The sequence below is a fragment of the Dermacentor variabilis genome, chromosome 7, assembly GCF_050947875.1.
Source record: "Dermacentor variabilis isolate Ectoservices chromosome 7, ASM5094787v1, whole genome shotgun sequence".
Lineage (NCBI taxonomy): Eukaryota > Metazoa > Arthropoda > Arachnida > Ixodida > Ixodidae > Dermacentor > Dermacentor variabilis.
The window spans coordinates 115,864,055-115,884,496 of record NC_134574.1 but is presented as its reverse complement, the minus strand read 5'-3'; the positions used below and the strand labels follow the sequence as shown (position 1 = coordinate 115,884,496).

General features: G+C 47.8%; 1 protein-coding gene across 1 annotated transcript in view; it reads right to left on the bottom strand.

The window, feature by feature from the left end:
* Positions 1-20,442, bottom strand: part of LOC142588806 (uncharacterized) — a 70,525-nt gene that overhangs the window by 5,367 nt on the left and 44,716 nt on the right. The gene's annotated exons all lie outside the window — the stretch shown is intronic.

Sequence of the window (20,442 nt, the reverse complement as noted above, 5' to 3'; positions counted from 1 at the left end):
CATTTCCTAAATGATTCAATAGTCAGCACGCATTTATGCATGGTTCCCAGAAAGTTCAAGCAATAGTAAAATATGCATGCCAATAGAAAATTTGCAAAGGAGGCCTCCTGATAGTTAATTTAACATAAACATGGTGTACGTTAAAGGGTGCCTTCTGAGCCCACTCTGTTGTAGTGCTGCTCGGAGATAATAAGTAAGCGTGCGACTACGCGCTGTCACTGGGAAAAATATTCGGGCTATGGCCAACAATTGCATAGCAAATGTGCCTGCACTTAGCACCTTAATATATTCGCACAAGTTTTCTGACGCTCTAGCTGGCATTTGTGGCTGAACCGATGTCAACGGATTCCGCGGGAGTGTATTAAGGTGCCAATGCCATCAACTGCCAGTCAGCTGCTTCCCATTGGTGTGCACTTAATAAACAATAACAAAAGCAGTCATGCACTGGAAAGGCGGGAGGTTGTACACTTTCGAGAGGGAAAAATTTGCAACTTCTGTTGGTTCATGGGTTCTCTTTCCCAATGAACTGCACTGAACATATTTGGACATAAGCAGCGCACGCTGGAACTGGATATGAACCACCCAACTGTACTCCACGCAAGCAATATGTTGAGTACAAAGATTCGCATAGGCGTTTTTGTAAATAGCTTTACTAGTTTTCATAGCGTTTTGGTAGTTGCGCGACCCGAAGGCTTCTTCGCGCGCGCGCGCGTATGCGTGCGTGCGTGTGTGTGTGTGTGTGTGTGTGTGTGTGTGTGTGTGTGTGTGTGTGTGTGTGTGTGTGTGTGTGTGTGTGTGTGTGTGTGTGTGTGTGTGTGTGTGTGTGTGTGTGTGTGTGTGTGTGTGTGTGTGTGTGTGTGTGTGTGTGTGTGTGTGTGTGTGTGTGTGTGTGTGTGTGTGTGTGTGTGTGTGTGTGTGTGTGTGTGTGTGTGTGTGTGTGTGTGTGTGTGTGTGTGTGTGTGTGTGTGTGTGTGTGTGTGCTTTTTTATACGATACTTAAGTAAGATTTGTTCGTTTGTTGCTGCATTTGGCTTTCAAGATTTATAATGTTTCTGGTGCGGTATTGCGAACGTATTTGAAAGCTCGGTTTGTTTTCTCTTTGTGTTTTTGTTCAAAGAGGTTATAGTTGAAGCTTCTGCGAAATGCCTGTGAACACTAGAAAAAGGTTTCCTACAGTTTATACACGTCAGGTTATGGTAAATATGTGATACCTTTCATATATTTTTCCTTTTTTTATTGTGCAAGACTGTCCGGCATTTGCTCGCGAATTGTTAAATATGTGAAATCTTCCACTCCACCAATCAGCATCCTTCATAAACATAACAATATAACATTGTGAAAAAGTTGGCGACATAGTTTACTTGTTCCCAGCATTCCTTGTCCATAGGAAACAATCAAATCACTGTCAGGCACCATAAATGACATGAAAATGCACATGTCTCCAACAAGGTCGTTGCCTTCTTTAGCATAGATCTCCCCACAAATGACAGAAAGTAGTCGCCAATGGCCTGTAGTTAAGTTAGCGCTTTTCACAGGAGGCTTAACGCATTTGGGCAAAGTAGCCGACGCATATCGAAGTATGCTTTCGAAGCACGGAACCAAAAAAAAATATTTTCTTCACATTTCGTGACGAAAGCAAGAACCTGCGCTTTCTAAGTACCGCTTATTAAATCAGAACTTGTAAAAATGTACTACCTAAGAGCGGACTATTAGAACCCATAGCCAAGATACAGACACTGCCCCTTACTAAAAGAAATGAAATGTGTGCATTCAGTCCTCGGGCCTGTGTTCGCTGCCGCGGCGGTGCGCCTACTGTTCTCGTGGTAAGCGTCCACGCCGCAAGGAAAGCCAGCTTTTCTTACTTTCTGCGTTCTGCTCAGAAGCTACTATTTGTGGCCGTGAGTTTCTGTTAGAGAATTGTTTGTTCTTGCTGGAGATGTTGTCTTGGGGCCCTATAACGTAAAACTATCCTAATATGTTTTTATTCCAATCTCCGGACGTCAAATTTGCGTAACCGCCGACGCAAGCATCGGGCGGTGACCCGCAAGGTTGTCTGAAGAGACCAATCAAACGCTCTCCTCGTTCATAGGAGGTCACTTTAGTTTGCTTGAAAAACAAATAACATTGCCTACACTGAGCGGCTTGTCTTATCTAATTGGCTTACAAGAGGCGAGGAGCACGCTCAAGTGAAGAGAGATTTGATGGAGCCAAGCCACTGCACTGAAAATCGATAACCGGATCAAGAGTGTGGCGCCGGCGTCTGCGATTGGTCCGCTTCCCCTTACTTAGCTTGCGGTGGCTGGTCGCAAATCGCGGCGGCATGCAACTGAAGCTTAAAAATGGCTCTCATACAGACCCTCAGCAAAGAATAGTTGGCAGAACGAGGTCGTAAACGTGTCAAAAGTACTCGAAAACAATAAACGGCCACGCAAAAACTTTTATTATATGGAAATAAACCCATGCTCTGCGGCAGGTGCGATTCACCAGTGCCTGAGCGATCGACGGCAGCCATCTTTTATTCCTTTTGGAACGGGGCAGCCTGCGGCTATTCAGAAAAAAAATCAGTTTTGTTCGGCATATTAATACATCTTTAACGCATACACGTCAATTTGACGCCCTGAGTTCTAGCAGTTTTGTGACGTCGCATGAAAGGCAGGTGAAGTGGGGGCAGCCCAAAAATTTTGGCCAATAGCAGAGGGCTAATGGCGAAACGGGTCGAATCAGAAATAACTATTTTTCTTTTGTTCGGTCACGTCATGCATAATCAGTGTGTACACCTCACATCAGATGGGGAGCTATCACGGTTTTCGTGACGTCGCGTGATAGACAGGCAAAGTGGGGGTGGTCCAAAAAGGTTTTGACTAATCGCGGAGGGCTGATTGCAGAATTAGAATAGAAATGTTTGGAATAGTTTTACGTTATAGCGCCCCTGGTTCGCATTACGACATGTACTTTGAACATAAATTCACGCGATAACAAGCCAAACTCAACCAGAACGCATCCGTTTTCCACGTTTTCCACCATTAGTTACAGTGGTATCACTCGCAATCTCACACTAAATTCTGGGAATGCGGCGTGCTTTGCACGTGGCTGCAAAGCGACTGAAGAACCCAGCGGTCATGTGTTAGTTTTGTTGTGCTTTTCCTATTTTTCTTCACTTCGCGTTTCAGCTGCGCTGGCTGTAAGTACAAGAGACGCGTCTTTCATTATGAGGGACATGCTTTATTACGATAAAGCTCTGCCACTTACTTCGTATCGTTCCGGCCGCTGCGTGCGCAAATAGGGAAAGAATAATGCCTTGATTACAAAAAGAAGCTATCTACTTTCGAGTGTACGAAAAAAGGTCAGCCGTCAATACGCATGCCGAGTCAGTGCACGCAGATGCAATAACAAAGTCCATCCGGTCGCTGATCATAATAGGCCATTTATCCCTTGCGAGAAAGAAAAATAAAAAAAATAATTGGTTTATGAGAGAAAAGGCAACGAAAGAAAAGCATTACCAAGTGGTCAATCTGCAAGTCAAACACCCTTGAACTTTTGCAGATGAAAAGCGGCAGGTGTCAGGGACCTATCAGAACCGTCTCCTCTTCTCTTTCCATCATACGGCAGGAAAAGTGGAACTACACAACGGTATTTATTTCGGCAAGTTCCGTGCAGCGTAACAGCAGCCGTGTGAGCAGCGCGTTCGAGAATACAGCCCTCTGTTCTGGTACACATGCGTGCCTACGTGAAAGCTGTGGACTCCTCTGCTAAGGCCTGCGCCGACTTCGGGGGTTTCAAAAGTACTTCGACAAGAGTGCGAGATGAAATATTTCTCAAACTAATGCGTTGACAAAGAAGAAAAAGAAGTAAGTGCAGTTGTTTTGTGAGGAGAGTAACCTGTCGGTCTTTTTTCTTGTAAGAACTTGATTGATAGGCATTGACGTGCAGAAAACTGCGCATTGAACCACGAGAGAGGCCCTAGTGAAGTGCTCAAAATTCATTCTCACCCCCTGAGGTTCTTTTAGGGGCGCTAACGCGTAAATGAATGTTTTTTTTTTTTTTACATTCCACATTCATTTATGAATGCCGCATTCGGGAATCCGGCCCGCGATGTCACATTCAGGAGGTAGCCTACCTCCGAGTGACGACAGCTCATATTCTTCGAAAAAAACCGCCTTCCTAGCTTCGGCAAGCACTGCTCAGAACTCGGACGAACGACAGCAACGATGCGCACTCGCGGTATAGCTTTTCGCCTTTCACGGCTGTCAACCCGACCTTCGTACGCGCAACGTCCATTTCTTATCCGCCTTCCCTAAGGTACAACGAGTTGCTTCCAACAAGGGAAGCTAATTTATAATGACCCTACAGTTTGACATCCTCCTCGTAGCTTCTTTGAAGAGAGTTATAGTTACACTATAACGACGCGACCATTCCGTAACAAAACGTTTGTTTCTGACGCATTGTGTTGACGAAAAGTGCGCTCTGCCATGTTCTCTCGTCCGTGATAGGGTAACAAAGTTCTCGGCTCACGTATGCAGAACATTTTCCCATGTGACGTTCTCGGGGGCTTTATTTTTAATCGTCAGTCTCATTTAAACTAGGTGCCCATAAATAACACTATGAACCGGACCTGCGTCTGGTTAACCTTCCTGTCTTTCCTGTCTTCTCTCTCTCTCTCTCTCTCTTTCTCTCTCTGTTGAAGCTCTAGCGCGACGCCGGGTGGAACTCGTGGCAAGAAGGATTGCATTGTGTTTGGCCCCCAACATTCTCGCATCAGTGTTCATTTTCATCGTTGTCATCGCCTATCCACCATTCGCCTTCTCCAGGGTGAAATTACAAGATGAGGTGTAATGCCTCTGGCCGACCTTACTGCCTTTTATTAACTAGAGTTTCTTTCTCAAAGTTCTCCTGATTTAGTTTTTCCGCTCAGGCATGACTCGATGCACTGCGAGTTTTATCACCACAAAGCCATGACCTCCAAACTTGTCATTTCCTTGATGACAAGGTTTTTTTTTGTCTGAGGCAGCTCCAAGCAGCCATCCTTCGCCTGGACTACCCTCCCGAATTTCAATTACGCTGGATACAAGGGTCGTTCAACCGCTTCTCGCTAGACTTCGCGCATGAAGTCCAGCGAGGTATACTTGGTACTTCGTATACATTGAGGTAAACTTGCCGGTATGCGCGTGATGCCTTCTGTGTAATATGCCTCAGGGCAAACCTTTGAACCAAAATATATGTATCCCCTGGCCCGGCGAACTGGCTTTATAAAATTTCATTGCATTAACAGCAAGCTACTTCTGATGTGGCGATTCCCTCATTTAGCCCTAATCTTCAAGTACAGATTAGGTCATAGTTATTTTCACTATTCTGGTAGTGGTTAATCTCTCGTGACATCAGAAGTATTCAAAGCGTCGAAATTTGATAACTACGGCGCATCATCTCTGCGAAACTAAGCTTGACGGTGATCAACATTGTTCGCACAAAGGATGTTGCAGCAGCCGCGGTTTCAGCTTGTCTTCGCCCTGATGGAGATAAGTCCCCTTGTCGAAAAGTCACCGCAAATGCATCGCGTAGGCAAGTCCCCTTGTCGAAATGTCACCGTAAAGTCAAGTTCTGAAGTAGACAAATGCTCTCGTCGAAACGTCACCACGAAGTCAAATCATGACGAAATTAAGTCTCCTAGTCGAAGCGTCACCATGAAGTCGTCATGACGTAGACAAGTCCCCTGGTCGAAACGTCACCGCAAATTAAAGTAATGACGTAGACAAATGGCCTTATCAAAACGTCACCGCAAAGCCAAGTCATGAAGTAGGCAAGTCCCCTTGTCGAAACGTTACCTCAAAGTCAAGTCCAGATGTAGACTAATCCCCTTGTCGAAATGTCACCGTAAATTCAAGTCATTACATAGATGAATCCCCTTGTTGAAACGTCACAGCAAAGTCAAGTCATGACGTGGACAAGCTCCCTTGTCGAAACGTCACCGCGAAGTCAAGTCATGACGTAGACAAGTCCCCTTATGAAAACGTCGCCGCTAATACAAGTATTCCCTTGTCAAAACTTCACCGCGAAGTTAAGTCATGACTTAAACTAGTCCCCTTGTCGAAATGTCACCCCAAAATCGAGTAATGACGTAGACAAATCCCCTTATCGAAACGTCACCGCAAAGTAAAGTCCTGACGTAGACAAGTCTTCTTGTCGAAACGTCACTGCAAAGTCATAACGTAGTTGTCTCCTTGTAGAAACGGCACCACGAAGTCGGCATGATGTAGACAAGTCCACTCGTCAAAACGTCTTCTCGAAGTCAAGCGCTGACGTTAAGTCCCCTTGTCCAGCAGCATCCCTCGTCAGGTCATAGCTGACCTCTTCATGCCTTCATCTGCCTGTTAACCTCAAGCTGACGAGAGTATTTTCAGGACAGTTGGCTTTTTCCACCGAGGAAGCTTCACACCGATTGCGACAAATACGCGACACCTCTCCGACCCACGAGGAAAACGCACATGGATATCGAGAACCACATCCGTCGCCTATCGCATACAGTATAAATCACACAAAGGGAAGGAGAGATATAGCGAAAGCACGTCCCATATCCCCTCGGCGCCTGCAACAATCTGCGATCCTAAAGACAGAGAGAAAAAGTGAGGTGGGGGGGACAAGGTAGACGCGAAGCAGCCGGCAACAAAAGTATTAGAATTATTCTCTTCCTCCGATTCGCTCGGTTACGTACATAGCCGCACGCCTGCTTTAGCCGGGTTGCGGTTTCCTGTTCTCGTACATCGTCGGTGCCGTCGCCTTGTGCGGGAAGGAAGTCTTCTCGCGAGCCGCTTGTCGATTCGCGGCGGGGGGAGACGGTGACGACGAAGACGACGCGGTCTATTTTGGTGGCCGCCCTAGATCGCCCCGGCGATCGGGTCGCAGAGACGCACGTTCGAAGAGGCTACGACGCCTCTCTCTTCTTTCCTCGGCGCATTCAGTTGAGCGGTCACGGTATGTAAGAGCCCCCTGTCGCCCGCATGTCTTCGTCGACGTGCGGTGAAGGCAGATAGACGGCCCAATAGGGGGCGTTAACTGGCAGGAGTCATACGAGATTAATCCACGGGGCAACGCTGGCAGCGACCTGTCTTTCACGGCTGTCAGCTGCGTGAAGCTGTGAACAGCCGCTATCGAAAAATGATGTACAATATGATGAAGGTCCCTGCCCTAATAGATGCCGTAAGTGAGCTAACGTATGGCAGGCGAATCCGCTATCAGTAAGAGAGGCGCAAGACAGGCAAAAAAGCACGCCATACGCTTTTAATAGCGTCGTGAACGTATATCTGTGTGCTTGATTGGGAAGGCGGGGAGGGGGAGCGCGTTGGAGCAATGTCTTTTGTATGCTACAGCATTGATCGCTGATCGGAGTGATTTCAGCTCCACGTAAATTCTCCCAGAAATGTTCGTCCCGATCTTGCTTGCCTACTTTCCAGACCATGCGTAGTAAAAACACTAAATGGCTCACTATAACCAAGTTAAAGGAGCAGTGAAGGACATTACCTAATCAACAAAAAAAAGTTACAGAGTGATATTTCCAACTATATGTGCATTTACATGGTAGAAAAATATATTTTTTGAGCGGCCAAAATGAAATCCAGGCTTCCATTTCTTGAATTTCGTGCCGAAACTACTGTGTCAATGACGTCAGAATGACATCATGAAATTACAATGTCCTTGTTTGTGTGCGCCCCCTTTCCCCAATTCCTTCTTTTCTGTTTTTTTTTTCTTTTTTTCACGTGACAAGTTTTCAAAAGTGGCCACGTTGAGCCATTGCTTACTTTAGAACACAATGCAAACTTTCGTTGTTGAGCTCCGAGTGGTCAATGTCAGAAAGCATAACATCGCAATATGCCTGCCGTGCGGCAATTTCGTGATAACGTCTCCACTAGACTTTCCCATTTGCGTGCTTCCCGGTCCACCAAGCTTTATTTCATCGCAAGATTGATGCAACTGTTATTCCTGAACGAATTTAGCTTATCTGAATTTGTATCTTCAATGTTCCTTGAAGTCCATACGTCAACGTCACCTTCTAAAAAACTTCTAAGATTTTCTTTTCTGTTTACATTAATGTACCGCGTAGCAGTTGGCGCACCGTGCGATAAATCATTTACCGAAATTCATTCTCAAGGGAAGTTACGTTTTCTTCGAATACAATGTCAAACTCAGAGGCTGGGGAATTACCTCACTAACGCCGAAATAGTAGAAGTAAAACGTAAACAGGAAACAGTAAAACGAGCTGCAATCAAAAACAAAGCGTGCGTTCTTGTCAATACGGAGGCCCCTGCGTCATGCCGAGATAAGTGCAATATCATCCACGCCTTTCTGCATTCGCACCGGGTATCACAGGAGAAAGAGAAACCGGCAGGTTCTTGCTTCCAAAGGTCTCCCGCTCCTTGCGCACCAAGCATGCAGAGTACGTCGCGCCTTATCGCAACATGCCGCCGGTCTTTCAATGCGTGCTCGAAGTATGCAAGGGCGGTATCCGTATACTTCGCCTACATCCACGCCTACGCGACTGGATTTGCGCGCGCTCAAATTCCGTCGGGGAAGCGATAAAGCCATCGTCGTTTCGCGTGCAACGCGGCACGCAGCGCGAGCGATGCCGGAAGCGTTGCGGCTCTCGAAGATTTCCGGACTCAGACGGCAGGGTCTGCCGTACGGGCACATGCATAAACATGCAAGTACGACCGTTTTGCCGCTACCGTGAGCGTAAGGATGTCGCCATGCTCTCCTCCAGCGCCATCTTTCCTTCCTTCCGCCTCTTTTTTTTTTCTTTTTTTTTTTTCCTTTGTGACCCTTAAGGCGAACTCTCGCGGATTTTTCCTCATTCCTTCTTTTATTTCCTCGACAAAACAAAACGAAACATTCCCGCATTTTTCTCCTTGCTGCAGAACGAGCCTTAATAAGCCGGGATTACATAACGTGAATTATTTCTCTTTTTTTTTTTTTTTTTGCTCTTGCTCAGCGTCTGAAACGAAAATCGGAACGCGACAGTACGAAGCGCAACGCAGCTCGAAATAAATTCGCATCTCGAAACCGGTTTTAATACTTCTTGCGTCCTTCCTTCCGGGAAGCCTCAATAGAACCCTCTGAGCGTATTATGCATGGCAAGCCGCGTTGGTAGGCAGAGACGAAAAGAGCGGCAGCTAGGAGGCATTGTGTTTTTAACGTCATTTTCCTACATGAAGACCCATGCAGTGACTTCTTAAAGCGAAAGCTTTACTGGCCGCGAACTTGCGATTTCGCCGTGGCCGTGCTCCGAGGAGGCACATGACGTCACACTGCGTTCCTCGTCGTTGCGTTCGCCTCCGCTCGCTTCGCCAGCTGCGTCGCATGCCTGATAACATGACTGAGGATTGAAAAGGAGAGCTCGCGTGCGCCGCAATCACAGTTGAGGCGCCAGTATGGACGGCGACAATTCTGATAAGCAGGAGGGCGCCTGTAATCGACATCGGAACGAGATGAAGAGAGAACGAATCGCCCAGGAAACAGACGTACAGCCCGCCGAACGACTGGCTAAACGCCGCAACATAGCTAGACAACCAGACTAACCTGGACTTGCAATCAAGATTAACCATGGCTAACCAAGCTATGTCTCAGCTTTCGCTATGTATATCCTGGCATAGCCGAGCTAATCCACTGCCAATTTTTTTTAAGGTGTACGCTTAGCATTATGGCCATGTTGACTCTTTTTTTCATGGACTCAGAGGGGCACCAAACGCGACATGACGACGCCCTTATATTAAGTGATCGACTGCAGAGCGTTCACTAGACGTCATCTACTCGACTTTTTATAATTTTTTTCTTATATGCCGCCTCTGCCATGTAGTTTCAAAACTTATTCACCTTATGCAGAACGTTGTCCACGAAAAGTCCAACGCAGAACGTTCAGAAGCGCAATGCCTGCGACACAACCCTCAGAAACTTAGAATTTATTGCTGCGTGTTCTCTTCTTTCTTTTTCAGCAAAGAACGACATCTTCAGAATATGGACATGTTTACTGCAGAGAGTGAAATTGTTTGATAAAGGCAGGGAGGATAACCAGAAGAGCTTCTGGTTTGCTACCCTTCACTGGGGAAGAGTAATGGGAAAACAAAGACGGAAAGAGTAGCGGAAATATAATGCAAATGCATGAAAAAAAAATAGAGGTGGTGGGCAACATCTGTGAGAACTATAGCCTAACAGGGCACTCGAACGTAAAACCTTCGAGGGTTCCTTGACCAACTTATGCTGTGACGGCTGTGTAGGCCGACGTAGCAGGACTCTGCTCCGAAAGCGGCCGATCGTCAAGACGGGCCAGCGTGGTCGCGAGCTGTTGCCTGTGTTCTTTCCATTGGGGACAACGGCAAAGTACGTGTTCAATAGCTTCCTCACTGCAGCAGTGGTCATAATCAGCACTATCTTCCCATTTGATTCTGAAATCAAGTTATCTTTTTTTTCACAGTCGCAGTCACAGTCGGCAAAGTAGTTTTGTCTGCCGTCGGGGATAGTCTATGTGGAGGATAAAGTTGAAGACACGGTTCCAATCGATGCAGAACGTGTATGCTGGAAAATAGGAGTCTTCCACAAGGTTTATGTGGCATAATTCGCAAACACTTTAATTTTCACTACTGCATCTGTTCATTGCTTGCCTGTGCCATTCATGCAACATCATCATCATCATCATCATCATCATCATCATCATCCTGGTTACGCCCACTGCAGGGCAAAGGCCTCTCCCATACTTCTCCAACAACCCCGGTCATGTACTAATTGTGGCCATGCCGTCCCTGCAAACTTCTTAATCTCATCCGCCCACCTGACTTTCTGCCGCCCCCTGCTACGCTTCCCTTCCCTTGGGATCCAGTCCGTAACCCTTACTGACCATCGGTTATCTTCCCTCCTCATTACATGTCCTGCCCTGCATGCATCCATGCATGTCGAGTACAAATAATTGCCTGTTTACCTGCTCTGCCAGTGCCCTCAATTTTATCTGTAAAAACTGAACTGAATGCTTGACTTTCGTCCGTTCACTCAGCGCCCTCTGGTTTAACACAACTGAAGCATTATTTTCGAAAGCGGATCGTAACATCCTCAAGAAAGTACCACGAAATTACAGAAAAAGACACGCCCAGGTTCTTCGGAAAGATAGGTTTCTGCTGTCCTAAAGTAGAGGGAGGGGACGGGGACGCTGTGATATTCTAGTGTATTCACCAATTCGCCGTTCTGTCAGTTCTTATTGGCTGACAGGGCGCCTACAGCCTTTCTAATTGGCTCAAAACGCCAACGTGGTGGAATTCAGCAATATCCAGAATAGCACTGTTGGTTCCCGAATGGGACCATAACCACCGACTTTACGAGGCAGTAGCCCTACTATAACAGCGCTCACCAACAGACGCTTGCGCTAAGTTCTCGACTACTCGAAGCGCTGTAACATTAATCAATTGACTGAGCTCTGCGATTAAATTATTTACACAATTGCTCTAAGAGCATATATCAGCTGTCTTCGTTGCTCTTGTTGTTTTTGCTAATTGTAGATATTTTTCTGTGACCGCCGTTAAAAGTCCACAGCCAAGCATGCTGTGTCCGTCCTGTCCGTTACGCAGTCGTTGTCAGTTCATCGCCGACAGGCAATCGTCTCAGCTTCACCGTTGCCGATATGTCGCGGAGAAACAAAACATAGCTTCAAGCTAAGCCCCAGCGGCAATTCGCACTTGGGAGACGAGGGTGGCATTCTCGGATGGGAACAATTTTGGGGATGCTTTCGCGAGATTTCGCGTGTCCATTGCCAGATGTACGAGTGTCTACGAGCGACAGCATTCCTAGCACTGTACCAAACATGACGTCGTGGCGTTAGTGCCAGGAACACTGTCGTGCGCAGACGACGTTGGACAGTGACGCGTCCTGGACTATAGTTACGCGAAATCTCGCGAGTGGATCCCCGAAAGTTATCCGTCGAGAATGCCGGCACACGAGACGCTAACTACTGCACTACCGAACAGGCGCGATTATCGGCAGCCCGTTCGCGCTCTTGCGCGGCGCGCAACCTTCGAGAACGGTTGCGCGTCGCCAGTACAGCATTTCAGCCAGCACGGCAAAAATGGATAAAGTGCGCAATTGCCTGAACGTCTCTGCACGGCTCTGGCTTCTTATTTTAACCTAATATGTCATCATAAATCCGCTACATGGCAACGACTACGCTCGTATAGCTCCTAGCTTCTACCATTTCAGTGTTCGCAGAACATTGCAACTAGGGAGAGCTGATGAAAGTACGAAAATATTCGCGCGTTGCGGGTGTTACTGATGAAATGTGGTCCTGATCTAGCGACACCAATTGCCTGAAATGTCGAGACTTATGTTGAGCATGCTACGCGACAGAGTAAATCAGGTGGTAACTTGAGACAGTAAACTCACATAAGCGCTCTGAGATAGGACAGCCGTACAACTAAGCTACAAAAAACAGTCCAGAGAAGCCACACTCTGCTTTCGGGAACGATGCCTTGTAAAAATTGTATGCTGCCCATGATATCCACAGTGGCTGAACCACTACGGCCTACCAAATTTTCATCTAGTAAAGTTAATATTGTCCCGTCGTCACGTCGTTTTGGTGTAGCCATCTTTTTCTCCGGTCAGCACATCGATGACAGAAATTACTATCATGTAGTAATGACGATCACTTCGATGACAGAAATGATTATCAAGTAGCGATGGTGATCTGGTATCAGATGAAAGATGACGATCTGGAACAGCATGCAGAAGCTAGGATCCTGGCGATTGCGTCGCATTCCGTTTCAGTGTTCTTTAACGTCCATCATGTTCCACGATTAAAAACGCCTCCCGTAGATTTAGGTGCACGTTAAAGAACCCCAGGTGGTCGAAATTTTCGGAGTCCTCCACTACGGCGTGCCTCATAATCAGAAAGTAGTTTTGGCACGTTAAACAACATGATTTGAATAAAAACACCTAATGACACAACGTCGTCAACAGCAAACTAATCGCAGAGAGTGTACCACGTACCTGCCATATCCTCTGGTATGCAGAAGCAGAGAATATTTTCGAGTTTCTTATTTGCCTCCCTTACGCCAACAGCTATCCATTCAGGCGCAACAGCTGAACCGACTGAACAGTTGACAGTGCCGCAACGTTTTCACTGAAGGCGTCTGCGTGACTGGCTTGGCAGGCAGAAGGAAAACGTCTTGCACGACCGGCTGGCGTGCAGTGATTTGTTACACAAATTCGCCTCTGTTTTCTTTTATGTTTTTTTTACCTGATGTATGACCACATGCTAGGGCCAGATCAGCGTCGTATTGCAAGTTGCATTCGTAACCCTGAACTACGCTTCCTCAGTCAAGCATTGTGTTCGCTTGGGCTGGTGGTGGCGCATTGTAAAAAAACAAAAAAACAGGGCCAAGACGAAACACAGAAGGCCAGATGCAGATACAACCAAGCGCTAAAGCAGCCGAAGCATAAGGTCTGGTTCTTGCCCCCTGCAAGTCCCGTCCCTAAGCTGTCTTCATTCTTTCTTTCTTTCTTTCTTTCTTTCTTTCTTTTTCACAGCGCCTCGGGCTTGCCTCTGGCAGCAGCACGTACGCGCTTATACGACCTGTGTGCTTGTCGTGATCGAAGGTGGCGCAGGGGGGTCTTCGATTCCGTGCACTGCAGAGCAGCATCGGCTTGCGCAATGCATTAGTGTACACGCTCAGCAACGACCCATCCCGACCCATCCCGGCGGCATTGCACAGCCTCGCCAGCAGCTGCCATGCGTATACTCTCGGATCGCGCCAGTGCGTTATGCCGCGTGCCCCGTGCGCATACACCGACCCGTCACCCCCCCCCCCCCCCCACTTCGCGCGTGCGCAGGGGGAGACAGGGGGCACGCTAACCGCTGCGTTACCCAACACTTGCCGCCAGCGAGCGGTGTGGCTTTCCTTTCGAATCGTGCTGCGCGCCGTCACGCTAGGCGTCGGTAAAGAGGTCGCGATGGGGCGAGTAAGTGTCGCCGTTCCGCACATAAGCTTCGAGATTTTTTACGCGCCAAATAAAGCGCATATTTTGCGCAGAAAATACAGCCACGATTACTGGCGGCCCTCTGGAGCCGCCTTTCTTTTTTATATACATATCTGTGCTTATATAAATAGAAGCTCACGCCGCCACCGCGTGGATCGCATTTGTGGAGTACTTCACCCTTCGCGTTGCTCGGCGTAGGCGTCTCCGATACGCACTTCGTAAGGAGGCCTCTGTAGAGGCCGGCTGAAATGAGCTCGGTAGCTCGTTAAGAGAAAGCGTTGCCTCACGACCAGCTCGGATTCGGCCTATTCGAATACACGTAAAACGCAGAAGCGCTCTCACTAGACAGTCGATTAAGAAAATTCAATTTAATTTGTTGCAGTTAAGAGATTAAGTTGACTCATACCGACTCCATAGGAAGCAATCGTTTTTTATTTATGTCCTCGAATCGTTTACAATCACTACGAAAAACGATTTGAAAAATCGCTAGATTTAAGCAAACTGAAGTAGAAAGTTTACGAATGCGTAACACTGTGACAGAATTAGATATCCCAGTTGTGTTAACTGCATCTGTTAGAGCATCTAAATCGGACAAATGTTATATCTTAGTTTACGGCTTACGTGAAATTCTTATAATGCTCGTATGGCTTTTCCAAAAGTCCTACTAACAAATTAGTGCTATTAGCAACTCCAGAATCCGCTACTTGCGCTGGCAACACTGTCCAAACAGGCAAGCATGGGTACGACATCCAAGTTCACAGCGGCTCCTTCGCTTGTACATGCATGCTCACGTTTCTCATCTGTGGTGTCGAATCTAGGTGTGTCGTAGAAGCTGAAAGAGATCGTGCTGCCCATCACCTTATTTTGATCGGTCTCAAGGATTTGAGCAACGAAATGGAGTAATTAGTCGCATTGTGCATGCTAGTGTCTGGCCTGCCGGATCATTTAGGTTGCCAGGTTTATTTTTTTTTCTTTATCGCTACGAGACCATCAAAAGGCCCAATGAGCGAAAAAGACGGCGCTCGTAGCAACGGCACCGAAATTCCCATTGGGTGCGACGCGAGGTCACGTGTGCACCTCGGCGGAGCAGAGCCGGCGAAAAGGACTGCCCCAGTGGCGAGCTAGGTGTCGCGTGAGGGGAGAGGGCATCACCGCGGCGCCACGTCACACCCTCGCTCTCGGAAGCCTCTGCTATCCGCGCGTTCCTGGGCCGCGCAAACCCTTGCCTGCGTTCTACCTTCGCCTCGGTAATTGCTACAAAGAAATGAACGTACGAAAAATAAACTCGAGAGAAAAAACGTGCGCGATAGTTAGTTTCGCACCTACGACTTCACGCTCAGAAGCTGCGTTTTTTTACCCACTGGGCTAAACTAACGCCTCCTAGATAGCAAGCCTGTGCACCCTGCTTCATTGCAGCATGCTACTTGTACTGAAATTTATATTGCCAATACCGGCCTGACGAAAGCGGTGACGCCATAATCACCGCGGCTTACTCGGAAAGGTCCCCATTAGATTCCATGGCAGTCGAGGAAGCTATACCTTGACGTCACGGATAGGAGTGCACCGGCCTTGCGCTATCTAGGAGGCGTTTGCCAAGCGTCTCAAAGCGCTAGTATAACTCGAACAACCGGTCAGCGGCATTCAATTCGACGTTAATGATTTCGCATTCACAGCTGATGAGTGCTTAGGTGTCCTCGGAACTTTCCCTTTTTTGAAATCGAAGAATTTCAAGAAAAAAACGATACTATCAAATTTACAACTCTGTAACACAGTAATCGAACACGATATCACAAATCTATCAACTGCATCTAGTAGTACGGTCAACCGCAAAATTTGACGGAAAACGAAATCTGAGATACAGCTGAATATCTGCGTAGCCTCACAAGGCAGCCTATTATTCACATGTACAGCCTCAATCAGTACATCTGAACAACACTGTGGTACTCGGTCTTACTGACTACTGTTACAGGCTGCTCGGAAATTGAATCTTTCCTGAGATCCCGTGGTTCGTAATCTATTTTGATCGACTGTACATCTCAAGCAGACAGAATTGATGTGTTATCACACTGCTTTCAAATATACCACTGAAATTTGACAGCAATTTTGAGAAAGTTTCGTTAACATTGCAAGCAATTGACGTAAGTTGTAAATTATATAAAATTCAACCACTTAGGTGCTCTAACGGATTTAGTTTACAGAACTGCGAGAACTGTTTTAGGTGGAGTGTTGCCGTATTTATAACATCTGAATAACGTAGCTACAGCGCAACAATTTTGGGAAGGAGAAACAAAGAGACAGGAAAGAAGGCTGACTTTCAAGTGAGTTTATTGAAGAAATTCCTGCCGCTCTTATACAGGATTAGCTATGCAGGTTGTATACAATACCATACCATGTGATACAGGTTGCTTATAACCTTTGTACTTCTATTTTCTTGAAACTTTTCTATTCTTGGCAGTGTTTGTAAAACATTGGAGACTTTGAATCACAATTATGAGTCCTAAAGTCACTAGAACATAACTTTCTTACTCCAATGCAACCAACTTCATTTAACTCGGTCCAGGCGTTGTTTCATAAGAGCATTTCCGCGTTTCGTGCTCATTTGAATAGGAGGCATCGGAGCTGGTCCCGAGCTAAAGCTCCCTCTTAAAAGCACACTAAAGGCAAATACTAAGTCGACGTGGACTGTTTAAATACCATTCCAGAAACCTAGGAACGCTTGTTTCGTGCCAAGAAAAAAACTAAGTTTACGAGAAAATTACATCTAGAAGGGTCCGAATACTTCTTTCGAAATTCAAATCTCCCGCCACACAACTGGGGGACTGGTGACGTTGCATACGCCATCACCACCTTTTGCTGCCGTCGGTGAGTAAAACGGTGCCCGGCAGACGGCGGTACCGAGCCAGGACCGAGGTGGATTCGTCACTGCAGCTGCTCATTGGTCAAGTGGCGTAGACCGTTCGGGCATCCCGTGACATCACATGGAAGTTGCATTCTCTGCTACTTGCAGTTGGTGCGAGTTTCGCGAGCCATCAAAACCAGCGCAGCACTACGCGATAACGAAACTACTGAAGCGCGAAAGTGTGGGCGACGCGGAGTCGAGCGAAAATGAAACCTTTCGACGGCCCACGTCGTTGTCAATTTCAATGAGTTCTTTTTTCTAAATATGAAATAGAAATGGACAAGTAGCATTTTATTTCGTCTTATAATACAATGCAAGGATGGTTTCTTTTTTTCCAACGAGTGGTTCAGTACTTGTGACAGGATTAAACTGAGGAGTGCTTTCTTCATCGGGCAAGTACTTGAATGTCCCGGAGGAGTCTCTCTGATGATTCTCGAGCGCTAACCTATCACTATAGCTCGACTTGATATTTGGCTTTAGTCACCCTTTAACCCATCATGACAACGTATCATGTACAACGCAAGGCTAAAGTGTGTGTGTGTGTGTGTGTGTGTGTGTGTGTGTGTGTGTGTGTGTGTGTGTGTGTGTGTGTGTGTGTGTGTGTGTGTGTGTGTGTGTGTGTGTGTGCTACCTCAGTATTCCCTTTGAATATTGGCGGCGAGGAGTCGCCATCTATCGGAAGCGCCTCGCTGGCGTAGTATGAGGGATCACGCGGCGCGCTCCTCATAGGTTTTGCTGTCAGCGCTCACTGAAAACACCACGTGGGAGCTCTCCCGGACATTTCTGTAAGTACTTTCGAAACAAGAGAAATTTTTTACTGTCTAAACAATAATCTTGGGCAAACCGAAAGCACAGAATCGTTTACGCCCGCTATCTCTTTACCGAATACGTACAGTGAACGTCACTGCTCGCGGTCGCCGCAATGGAGTCTCCCGAACCGGCTTCTCGCGTGAAAGGTAGGTAAACGCTCAGAGCAAACTATGTGAAATATGTTCTTTTAGTGTTTGTATAACTAAATGGAGCGTAATAGAATAAAGCCTCAATGCAGCGATCGCACAGATTCGCAGCGACCGAGTGCGCGTCTGCACGCTTGTCCGCGCACTGTTTCGCTTTCGCCGCGTGCGCGTTTTCGCACCGTGCCATAGCTTTAGGCCGCAGAATATGAGGGTTTGGCAGTATACAAGCAACCATTGTTGCTTTGGCGCCATCAGAGCTGTTCAAAAATAATTTTATTGTAGAGACTTCGACGCCTACCGGGACTGTGACGTGCCGTCGCGACGATTCAATCTTCTTTTTTTTTTGTTCTAAATTCCTGGGCGTGTCAGTATTATTTCTCGAGTTGCGTCGCATTGTATTTTTATCGGTGTTCTCAGCGTACGTTTTCCCGCTGCTTCTCTTTTGTAATCCAGTCCATTAATTCAAAACACAAACATGACCATATGCCACGCTTCTTTTTTAACGTGCTTCTTACCGCTCCCTTTCCACTCCAGTGGACTTGCCAGTATCTATAGCATCGACAAGTTCATAGACCAAACCGTCATGACATTAGTCAGGCAGCGGACTCGGGCGTGCGTCTCAGTGCGTATTTTCGAACATCGCAGACCAGGCGCCGTAGCAGAAATCTTCCTCGCGTCTGTGCTTGCTGCATACACGAGTTGTAGCCGACGACTGTTTGCCAGTTTTGTGTTGCGCAAGCCAAGCTTCACGCAGCTTCTTGTCCTGCGGCTACGTGTGTATAAAGTTCACACCGGGCTCCGTTGCGTACCTCCGGCACTGCGGCACCGAGCAGTAGCCTACCATCTTGCGTGCCTTCGAAGGCAGCCACTACCTATTGTAGTGCTCTCAAGCGTCGCAAAGTAGACACTCGAAGCGGGAAAATCTCGTCACTAAACGAGGACCGCAGCGTACGAGGGAATTTAAACTCTCGTTTTCAGCTCGCTTCGGCGCTCCGGAAGCAGCCGACGCGGCCGCAATGTCCACGTGATCCCTCATAGCACGTCGCGCCGACGGTGGCGCCAGCTTTTTCAGTGGTGGAGCTCGAGGCCAATAGGCTATACGATTGAAGACTTGGACAATTCGCATTGCTTTTTTTTTTTTTTAAACAGAGCCACGCGTTTTGCAAACAGGCGCGAGTACGCGAACTCCTGCGTCCACGGTATTACGCGGCAAGCTTTCTCGGGCAGGAAGCGGAGGCCGTCCCGGTAGCTTCCGGCTTCCGCGCTCGCGCGCGCGCAACCGGTACGCATCGCCTCGTTGCGCCGCGTGGTTCCCCTTGGAGCAAGCTCAGTCGGACGGGGGAGGAGGAAAGGGAAAAAAGAAAGAACGCCAGCTTCGGTGGGGCCCCGTGAGCCGCGCAGAGCCCCGCCTTCGCAAGCAGCGACTGCGCGAGCGAGCGAATAAACTCGCGAAGTTTCCTCCAAGTTCAGAAAATTATTACCCGCGTCGCAACAAGCACCGCTCGAGGAACGACATACCATCCGCGTGGGAGCAAGAAGCTTCCTCACGTTGCGGAACTCGTGTGGATTCTGAACAGGGCGTTCATCGGCATTCAGTACGATAGAAAGCAAGCGTCCTTGCGGGCTGATTTTGATCTCAAAATTAAAGAAAGTCAGACTTCGTCTACGCAGCCAGTGTCGGTGTCACTGATACTGATCATTGTTCTTTCTAAAAGACCGGGGCCGCGTATTCACAAATAATTCCGAAGCCGACTTTCCACGTTGATGCGGGTAACACTGACACGGTGCAGCGGCACACAACAGTGTACCGCCGCCGAAAGCCGTCGTGTACGAGGCTTGTGTGAAGCCTGGCTGTTCTCTCGCGCTTCTTCTCTGGGCAAGCTGCGCCGTCTGGCGGCACCGCCACCAAGTCCGCCTGCCCGAGACGGCGTCGAAGAAGTTCGTTGAAGAGTGGCACATACCCTGTCGAACATACCCAGTGATCCAAGTTGACGTCAAGAGGCTCATTCAAGTTCGGCAACCCGCCTCCTCGCATAATGTTGCCAGTTGAGAGGTTGGCATCAAAGTGGTTTGCTCGGCAGCGGTACGTACTCAGTGCCACATATTCAGTGGCCCAAGTCGCTCCGATGGTTGGTTTCGAACCCTGTTCCCTCAGCATAGCAGCCCGATGGTCTACCCTGTGTGCTATGGGCTACCATGGGCTACCCTATGGCCCAAGTTCACGGGAAAACGTTTGGACAGACAGACAGACAGACAGACAGACAGACAGACAGACAGACAGACAGACAGACAGACAGACAGACAGACAGACAACACGAGCATCAATGGGTTACTTGTATTCTGCAAAGGACTTCACGGGAACAATGCGCTTACCGTGAAGTGCAACGCATATACTTTGGCGTATAGAACGGCTAGTACGTGCATATACGAAAGAAAGTGGGCCGTCGAGCCTCTTTTGCCGTAGATGAACGACGCCCCGAAACTCACGAAGACCGGCTGACCGAACGCCCTTCGAGCCATATACCGCCCGTCAACACTTCCTGCAGGAGCCAGCTCCATTGTGGACCCGGAGTCACGTGACCTCCCGGC